This window comes from Mus musculus, chromosome 14 (genome assembly GCF_000001635.26).
Source record: "Mus musculus strain C57BL/6J chromosome 14, GRCm38.p6 C57BL/6J".
Lineage (NCBI taxonomy): Eukaryota > Metazoa > Chordata > Mammalia > Rodentia > Muridae > Mus > Mus musculus.
In genome coordinates this window covers 68,804,811-68,814,944 of record NC_000080.6, presented here as the reverse complement: position 1 = coordinate 68,814,944, position 10,134 = coordinate 68,804,811, and the positions used below count along the sequence as shown (strand labels likewise).

General features: G+C 41.6%; 1 long non-coding RNA gene across 1 annotated transcript in view; it reads right to left on the bottom strand.

Moving 5' to 3' along the window:
* Positions 1-9,839, bottom strand: part of Gm31281 — a 34,182-nt gene extending 24,343 nt beyond the window's left edge. The window contains exon 1 of the long non-coding RNA XR_383536.1: positions 9,777-9,839. This is a non-coding gene — a long non-coding RNA (predicted gene, 31281). The remainder of the gene's footprint in view (positions 1-9,776) is intronic.
* Between the last annotated feature and the right edge of the window lie 295 nt (positions 9,840-10,134).

Sequence of the window (10,134 nt, the reverse complement as noted above, 5' to 3'; positions counted from 1 at the left end):
TAGAAGTTCTCTGTCTGTCATACCTTGCAAGACTAATTATCATTGACATGATGAAACAGAAGCAGTGGTTCTCATGGATGATGGCACAGCCTTTCCTAGACTTTTGACTCTGTGGGCAGGGATGTAGGAGAGCCAAAAGCCTGCAATTTTCACAATAGTTAACATCCTCTCTCTGGCCACTTAGTAACCGTGAAGCAAAAGGTTAGGTTTTTTTTACATTATCTGTGTTGCAAATTTGTCATCTTAAAAAAATTCACAATGATCACTGTGGTATGGAGTATTTAGTATAAATCACCCATGTGTGGGTTCTGAACTAAGTGGGCTTTTCTGTACTCTCACTGTCACATATGCAGCACATGTTGTCATGATCATTACTTCTCTGTCGCCTCAGAGTGTCTAAAATGAAAATCCAACATTCAGAATGAGTCAATAAAGACAAGAACTAACTGAAGGCCTTGCTTCAGGCCAGGGGACTCTAAGCTGAAATAATATGGTTGAGATGTTTCTCCCTGAAGATAACCATCAGTTTCTCACCTTGATTTCCCTAAGCTAGGAAGTCCTTCCTGTTCTGAGAGCATGGTACTGGAAAAATATATGAGGATAGATTCATGTTATAATGTGCTGAAGAGTAATATAGGTTAGACTGTATGTGCAAACAGGAAAACACATCCATAGTTAACATAAACCTAATGAAAATAACGGCCAGGCAAATGTTTAAAGTCATGTACACTTTTTATCTAAAAATCCTTTTATTTGAGAACTGTGATAGCTCCTGGGCCTCTCTAATAAGAAGTAAGAGACTTAACAATGAGCCCTATCCTATATAGGGTTCTGAAAAACAATTTGCAGCTTATTATCTAAACAGGACTGTTATTTCTCATCGGTTTCCTTTAACTGTCAACTTGTTACTGCCTAGAGTCATTTAAGATGAGAGTGTCAAATTTAGGGAGTGCCTAGATCACACTGGACTGTGAGATTGTCTGTGGGAGACTCTCTTGATTGTTGATTGATGAAGGAGGGCTCTGCCCACTGTGGGAAGCACCATTACCTGAGCCAGTGTCCCTGGGCTATCTAGAAAACCTAGTTATGGGGGAGAGGGTATGGGGGACTTTTGGGATAGCATTGGAAATGTAAATGAGGAAAATACCTAATAAAAATATTAAAAAAGAAAAGAAAACCTAGTTAAACGTGAGCCTGTGAGTATGCTAGTAAATAGTATTTCTTAATAGTTCTTGTTTTCAATTTCCTGCTTAAGTTCTAGCCCTGACTTCTCGTAATAATGAATCGTGAGCTGGAAGTATAAGCCAGACAAACCCTTTGTTCTTCTAAGTTGCTTTAGAGTGTTTTGTGACAGCAACAGAAGGAAGGTAGAACAATTCCCAGAGAGCTATGTAAACACCAACTTCAAGGTAACATCGTTAAGTGAGAGGAAAGAATCACCCATGGAAACATAAAACCACAAAGATATATTCATGCTGGACATTAAGGTTGAGAATTCTTACTCGGGGTGTGCAGATGGGATCTCAGTTCCTGCATTGATTCAAGAATAGATGAATTGACATGCTTCACATACTGTGTGAAGTGCACATGACTACAGCTTCTAGCCTTGATTTTATAACTTCCATGGTGTCTTCAGATACCTGAGGCGATAGTACAGAATAGTTCTGTCTTACTCATTTAAACCCTAGATCCTCATTCCTATCTTGTTTTATTTTGAAGAAAGCTGAACTGAGGGCTAGTTCCTCTTGATTTCCTTTCTAAAGGTTTCTGAAGAACCCCGAAATTCTGGAGACCATGTTATGGATCCTTTTCCAGGAGTAGAAGCTCTAATAGTCATTGGATATTCCTATCCCGGGAAAGGAATACCATTTCTAGCTCCAAGAGGATGCTTTGAAAGATGGTTCTATGTATCAACTTAACTGTACCATGAGTGTTGCGCGCGCCCCCAACTCGCCAGCAAGAACGACGCCACAGCAGGATCCTTCTGCACACGTTTATTCAGTCCTGTTTCTTCTTTCTCCATATATCTCCCTTGTTTATATCTCCCTCCAACCCTGGGCCTCTCACTCTTTTATACTCTCAGTTCCCATCCACGCACAGCAGGCCACGCCACCTCACCAGGCACGCAGCTTCAGCTAATCAGGGCAGCAGGGGCAAATCTCCACCAAATTGGATTCACCTGAATCCTGGTACACCTGCGCAGCACTCAAGATGTTTGTGTCTTATATGAGGAAGTCAGGTGCAAGTCATATGACTTAGCTGCAGTCTCTGGCGCCTTTGGGACTGCCGCCACACCCGCTCCCCACAATTCCCCCTTTTTTCTTTTTTGGCAGAGAGAATGTCTGTAGATAGCCCCCAGCAGCCATGCCCCTTACCCGTCCTTGGGTGACAAACAGCATTGGTTTGATCCCTGTCTTAGGTTGGTGACATGCCCAGGGAGTCTTATCACTGACTACCTCTCAATCATGCCAAGCCACTCCTGGGGAGATTGTGTTTTGCTTGCGGCAGGTGCATCAAAAGGCCAGGATGTTAATTAACTTATGGCCAGATCTTAATTGCTGCAAGCAAGCCTCATGGGTGAAGGTAGAGGTCTGATCCCCAGTGTGCAAGCATAGGGGCCCTACACAAAACCATCCCTTAGGCTCATCACCCAGAGAGGTCTTGGCCAGCTCCCGTGTCGTTTTTCCTGAGGGAAGGGAACTAGGACACTGAACCTTCATGCAATCAGACATGCCTTCCACAGGATGCCAACAGCAAGCTATCCTCTGTGCAGTGCTTAGCCTCGCACCCCACGGCATAACGCAGCATAATTTCTTTTAGAGCGGCAAACCAAATCTGAGGAGATTGTCCCGCCTCCACTGCAGCAAAAGCCTACGCTACCATGGCGAAAGTGCGGGCCCGCACACTCTGCACCTAACACATGTGCCAAACACAAAACACACACACTATAACAAGCATACATCCCAGGGCTCTCATCCCTACTCATCTTCCCTGAAGCAAGGGATAGATAGCCAGAGCGGCTATCTCTATAAGGGGAATTCAGGGATCAAAAAGGCATGGAAAAATTTGAATGTCATGTCGAGCTGGTATCGGCTTCTGGAATACCGAAAGGATCTCTCATCTCGGCTCCATCCTTTGTGCTTGTGGGATCATCCACCACATCCACAGGGGCAACTGGATCAGGACGCTCATTCTTGCAGCGTCTCACCAATCTCTCCGGCACCCAAAGAGGTTCTGTTTGGTCCTGTGGAAACACACAAACAGACCCTCTCGCCCACATCAACACCTGATCTACTCGATCCTCTCCAAATCTCCGGACAGAAGGTCCACCTACAGGTGGCTGCTGAGGAGGCATAGGGAGGCGGCACAAAAGCTAATTCGCCTTCCTCCTCCACCTCGGCTCTTTTATTTCGTCCTTCCTGACCACCTGATAACACTGTGTCTCCTTTCTTTTTCCTTTTTCTTTTTAAGCCCTTCTCCTCTTCCGACATAATTTCTTGTTGCTCTGTAAGGATTTTCTGACCTGTCTTGACTGTCTCTCGATTCAAACAGTTACAGAGTCCATATATCAGAACAAACAAGACCAAAACTATCAGACCTACCCACAAAGGGTCAACGGGAGAAAAAAGCATAACTACACAGCGAGGATCTATTGATCACTACACTGAGGTTATCATAGTTCCTTAATCTGTCCTGAAACCATGAACCTTATCTTGTCCCAAAGCCAGGAACCTATCGTTACCTTGTGCCTGCTTCCTGGCAACTTTATACTTGCCTCTATTTTATCCAAGGTCCTTCCCAAACTCCTGGGTTACTTTGTGCCTACTTCCTGGCAAATTTATGCTCACCTCTATTTTATCCGAGGTCCTTCCCAAACTCCTGGGGTCGCAAGTTTCACTCACCGTGAACTTACCCTGCCGGCAACCACTGACTGCTGAAAGTTCTGAACTTGGTGGGGGAGTCCGTTCCCCGTACGGGCCACCAATTGTCGCGCCTGCTCTCGACCAGCAAGAACAATGCGACCACCAGTCCTTCTAACAGCAGTTTATTCAGTCTTCATCTTTCTTCTTTCTCTTCATCAGTACCGTTCCCCAGCTGAAGAGTTCTGAATCCATGCCAGATCCTTCTCAACAGTCTGTTTTACGGGAACCTTTATTAACCGCTCCTTCCCAGTGATGCAGTTCTGAATCCTTCCTGTAGCAGGGGGTCTTCGCTCATGCCTGAAGATGTTTCTTTTCCCGGGTTTCGGCCCCACTTGTTGCGCGCGCCCCCAACTGGCCAGCAAGAACGACGCCACAGCAGGATCCTTCTGCACACGTTTATTCAGTCCTGTTTCTTCTTTCTCCATATATCTCCCTTGTTTATATCTCCCTTGTTTATATATCTCCCTTGTTTATATCTCCCTCCAACCCTGGGCCTCTCACTCTTTTATACTCTCAGTTCCCATCCACGCACAGCAGGCCACGCCACCTCACCAGGCACGCAGCTTCAGCTAATCAGGGCAGCAGGGGCAAATCTCCACCAAATTGGATTCACCTGAATCCTGGTACACCTGCGCAGCACTCAAGATGTTTGTGTCTTATATGAGGAAGTCAGGTGAAAGTCATATGACTTAGCTGCAGTCTCTGGCGCCTTTGGGACTGCCGCCACACCCGCTCCCCACACATGAGTCACCAAGGCCTTTGTTCAAACATTATTCTGGGTGTGTGTATGAGGAATTGATCCATATAAAGGTATATTAGATGTGGCTCACCTCATGCATTTAGTTAAAAAAAAATAATAGAAGAAAAAAGCTAAACAAGAAGGAATTCTTCTAGTCTGACTGCTGAGCCAGGACATCAGTCATTCCCTCTTTTAGACTCACAGTGACACATTGACTCCTCTTGGGCCATGGAGCTTGCCAGCTTGCAGATACAAATGCACAGTAGTACCTTTCCTGGTTCCCAGACCATTGATCTCAGGCAATCATGCCTCACCAGTTCTTCTTGACTCCATCTTTTTGACTGATGCTATGAGGACTTCTCAGACCCCCTTAATCACATGGACCAATTCCTTATGAAGATTATCCTATGTCAGTGTAGATATACTCACATCATAGTGGTCTTATTTCTTCAAAGGACCTCATCTGCTATACTTTATAAATAACTCCTTGACAAAATTCTCTTCAGTGAGTTAAGACCCTGCCAAACACACATATTATAGTCCAGTAAGATGTGATAGCTGAGTTTATTCTATAGCTTTTATTTGATTTGATTTTTCCTCCATTTTTTCTTTTTACTTTTACTTTATTGTATTTTATGAAAAAATTCATTAAAACATAAGAATTGGGGTCATTGACATTAAAATGTCATTTGTGTTTCTACACCAAAAATATCTCTGGAGAATTTGATAAGCAATTTTAGAGCAGTAGAATTTTTTTTTTTTTTTTACCCAAGAGATAAATGACATTTAGAAATGAAAATTAGTTTTTAAAAAAAATATTTTTCTTCTTCTTCTTCTTCATTTCTCTCTCTCTCTTTTTTTTATAAGTTCCAAATGTAAGAGCGGATTTGCTTTGTCATTCTTCATTTCAGTTTGTTGCCAGCTCTGGGTTTGTATGGGTCTTAGGGAAAATAGTTTCATTCCCTGTAGAAAGGGTGCCCAATTGTTTTAATTTTCCTCATTGCATCTGTTAAGCGGCTCTTTCATCTTTGCAATCAAGTTCTGTTGCATTTGAAGGCCTTCAGAGATGAAATTTTGCTCGAGACAGGAATATTGACCTTGGAACGCAAGAGTGCTGACTAAGTGTTGGGGTCATGTAGGGAGAAAGGCTAGGCACAGCATTGAGGGCTGTGGTGGTTGAATAATGGTTGATCTACTTGGAGAAAACTTTGTTTGTCACCTTGGGCTTCTATTGAATGCTCAGTTTGATATTCTCCTGGGTTAAAGTCTAGTTGGGTTATGTTCTGTCCAATATGAGTTATCAATTTTTAGTTGATTCTTTTCCTGACCTGACAAAGTTATGTATAGTTATGAAGGTCTATTGGTTCATTGCCTGTTGCTATGACTGCATATCACAGACTAGGTAAATCATAACAAAGAAATTTTCTTTATTTTAAATCGTAATTTAGGAGCTCTGAGAACACGATGTGAGTGCCCACTTGGAGTTTGATAAGGATTTTTCCCCTGGCTGGATGCAGCAAGTGTGAGATACAATAAGCATCTTTTCTTATTTCTTCCTCTTCTTATAAAAGCCACTAACTGCGTCATGAGACCCACCACCCTAATAACTGCATTTTATTACAGTTACCTTTTGTGTTAGTAAGCCATCGGTGACTACAATGAAACTCTTATGATAATTGATTCAGAAGGAGATTGATTGTCTACTTTGCTTTGACCCTGTGGTAAGGCAGCACACATAGGAGAATGTGGTGAAGTTGCTCACATCATTAGCCAGGAAGCAGAAAAAGGGAACAGGCCAGGTTCCACGATTAACTTCAAGAGCATGCTCTCAATGACCTAAGGACCTCCTGATGCTTTTTCTTACCTTTGAGAATTCTACTAACTTCTAGGAGAGTCACTGTAAACCAAATCTTTAAGATGTAGACCTCAGGAGGGCATTCATCCAAGCCACAATTTCTCAGAAATATCCTATCTCCAAAATATCACTAACATATAATCTTGGGGATTAAATTTCCCAAGCATGAAATTTGAAAGACATTTCAAACCTTCAGATTCCTCTCTTGGACCTCAAAGTCCATGTCTTCCTCATATGCAAAGTATTAATTTCATCCCAACGGTGCCAAAGTCCCAAGCTCTTGCAGCATATCTCAAAAGTCCAAAGTCTGGAGTCTTGTCTGCACCAATACTGGCGAGCCTCAAAAGCATGAGATAAATCCTCCCCAGCCACGAGTCTGAGAAGCAAGTGACTTATGACTCTGGAATATCAAAACTGCTGTAGGCTAAACTTTTACTTAATTGAAAAATAAAGTTTCACATTAGTGGTGCTGACATCTTTAACCCTCACAACTGCTTGTCAGATAGAATATCATGCAAATAATTCTGATTCTTGTTCCTTTCATGTGCTGAGCATCAACTGTGCATTTTGTTCTCACCATTCTTATCTTTCAAGTTCCTATTAAAATGGCTAATTAAGCTTTGCTTCCAGTATTAAATGGTTCTATTCCTCTAGAGACCACTTATTACTACATAGACCCTATGTAATTCCAAAACCCAAGAAGGAAAACAATGCTAAACCTCAAGGCTTCTTTTTATCTCAGATTATCTTCTTTGGTTCCATGCCCTACTGCTTGGACATGAGAGTATTAGGGCCAGGCCACCAGGACCTTGGAAATATCAACCCCTGTGACCTCCCTTGATTTAACCCATGCTTCTATTCTACAGTCTACCTGTAGCTTTCCCCAGGCTAGCTTTGCATGCTCCTAGCAAGCATTGCTTTGGTAAAGATCCTATGTAGCAGCTTCCACCTGACATATTGGCTTACATAATATCTTACAAAGAGGCCCTCTGTGGTGGTTCTGCCCCTCTGCTAAGTCTCTTCTAGGCTCCTAAGGTAGCTAGAACATGATTTGTCACACAAACAGAGAGAGAGAGAGAGAGAGAGAGAGAGAGAGAGAGAGAGAACTGAGAAGAACATGAGTCAGAGATCTGAGTATATTTGGGACAAAGGATAAAATTGTGTGAAAGTAAAAGTTTCCTGCTTTACCTATTGGAGGAGCAGACACACAAAGGACTATTGAGAAGATGTGAACTAGAAGGATGGTCATTGAATCATAGATCTCTGAACGAACTATAGGCTCTCTGGATAGGAGGAAAGAAGGGATGTGACACAAATCAGAGGGCTTAAAGTCTATATAATGGACTTTAGTGAATCTCAATACCCTAGCTCCCTCCCACTCCAGTCAACTGCATGCCTATCTTGAGATCACTTCAGAAGATAGTGACTAGTACATAAGGAGAGGTCAAAATGTTCTATCCTATGCCAGAGGTTAAGCAATGCATATAAAATAGGGGGATGCAGAGAAAATATATGTCTAATGGGAATAATCTTGGCTCTGTTTTGATACTCTGAAGCCAGCATATTGGCAGCCAGCCCTCTATCTCCCTTGGCAAGAAACTGTATAATTCTTCTCTGGAGGAACTGGCTTAAAAGAAATGCCTACAGATGCTAACATCTGGGTGCACTAGTGAAATGGTCAAGGCTTGGTCAGATTTATAGCAACACTATAGCCTTAGATCGACTTATATCTGAGACTAAGAAGCCAAAGAACATAACACTGAACAAAAAGCTAGAGTTACATAAGTTTGGTGTCTAAACTCTGGTGTCTAGTAAACTGAAAATAAGCAAAAACTTATTGTTAATAAAAATGTACTGTTTTAGACCAAAGGGAGGGAATATCTACAGATTTCATAAAGCAGAAATTTTATAGACTATAATCCCTAGATCCATAGCATGGCATTATAAATTGCCAATAAAAGCACTTCATGATTGCAAGCAGCAAAAGAGAATAAGATTCTTTTAAACAGTAAATAATTTTATTGGAAGAAATTCAGAGAGCCTATGGAACTGAGTTTATGTTGGAGAATGAGGCAAGATATGCCCGGTGTCTCATTTAAGTGATAGGTCCATTGTAAAAGTCCATTAAAAAAAAAAAACCAGGCAATGGAAAAAGGAAATCAATTAAATGAGATGATGCTGTGTTGAGAAAAGAATGTAAATATAACCAAAACTTCAAAACTGAAAAAAATAGTCCATGAATAAAATGTTTAGCAAAGTTTATGTGTTAGTAAAAGTAATGGAAGATAAACCGATTTCTCTATAACATAGACCAATGACCATCATTTCAAGAGACAGTAAGCCTGAAGAGAAAAAGAGTCACAAAATGCACTGACCTATCACTTAAATGAGACAACCAGGCCTCAAGGGGAACAAATCTACCTGATCTAGGGACAAGTAATGCCATGTAAGGTATCCCAGCAGAAAAATATGAGATGCCTCATAACTCCTCCCGTGTGGCTATGGAGTTTATGAAATTGATTGGAGAAGGGTAGCACACACACACACACACACACACAAACACACACACTCAGAGACACACAAAACAAAAAAACCCTACAGATTCATTTGTGCACAATAGTGAAAGAAATAAATGAGCAGAATATTTTCAAATTAACCACAGGGATAGATTAACAGAAAAACCACATTCCACGCATGGCTTATCCTGGGGAGTGCTTGAATGATTCAACAATTGGAATCTATTACTCTAGATTAACATATTAATTGAAAAATCAAACACATTATGATATCTTCTCAGTGGGTGCCACAAGGGTTCTGGTGGCATCATAGCATTTATTCCTTATTTTAAGGGAAAAAAAATCCTCATCAAACTAAGAATAGAAAACAGCTTCCTTGGGTTGACATCACCTGTATCAGAAAATCACAGCATCCAGCCTAACAATTACAGAAACTCTAGATGTATCCTCTGAAGTAGGCATGAGCCATACTCTTAGGCATCTTTTTTTTCCACCATCATGTCTTCCTTCCTAACAGAATATCAGGGTCCTGTAGAAGAGGAGGTCATCTCAGGTCATGTCTGTTCATCATGCTGCATAGAATAGTCATATACTGGGAAAGATTCTTCTCCCTCTTTAAGTTAAAGGCAATTGCAATTCCTTACCTGTGCTTAATCTTTTTACCTATATTTTTAAGATGATAGGAACTAAGAAATAAGAAACCCCAGGTAAACCCAGCATATGAAGGACAATGTAGCACAAACCTGGATGCACTTCTGGGGCTTTCAGTTAATAGCATAACCAGCAGCCTGTAGCCTCCTGCTTCTGGGAAGACAGAAAGGAGGGAAGCATTAACTGAGCTAGTCACAGAACAACACAACTGGAAACTCAGAAATAAGCAGGAATGCCCTGTATAATTAGTAAGTAGCACTCCATGAAGTTTTAGAAGTTAAAGTTAACATGGTAAGAAGAGAATGACTGATTAAAAGCTGCAGACAACAGGTAGATACACATCATGAGTAAAATGTCTGCCTTGGGAACTGAGCAGAGTCATTGTAAAAATCTGAAAGAACTAAAGGGGAGTCTATCGTAACTGGCTATAGCATCAGCACGCAATGATCC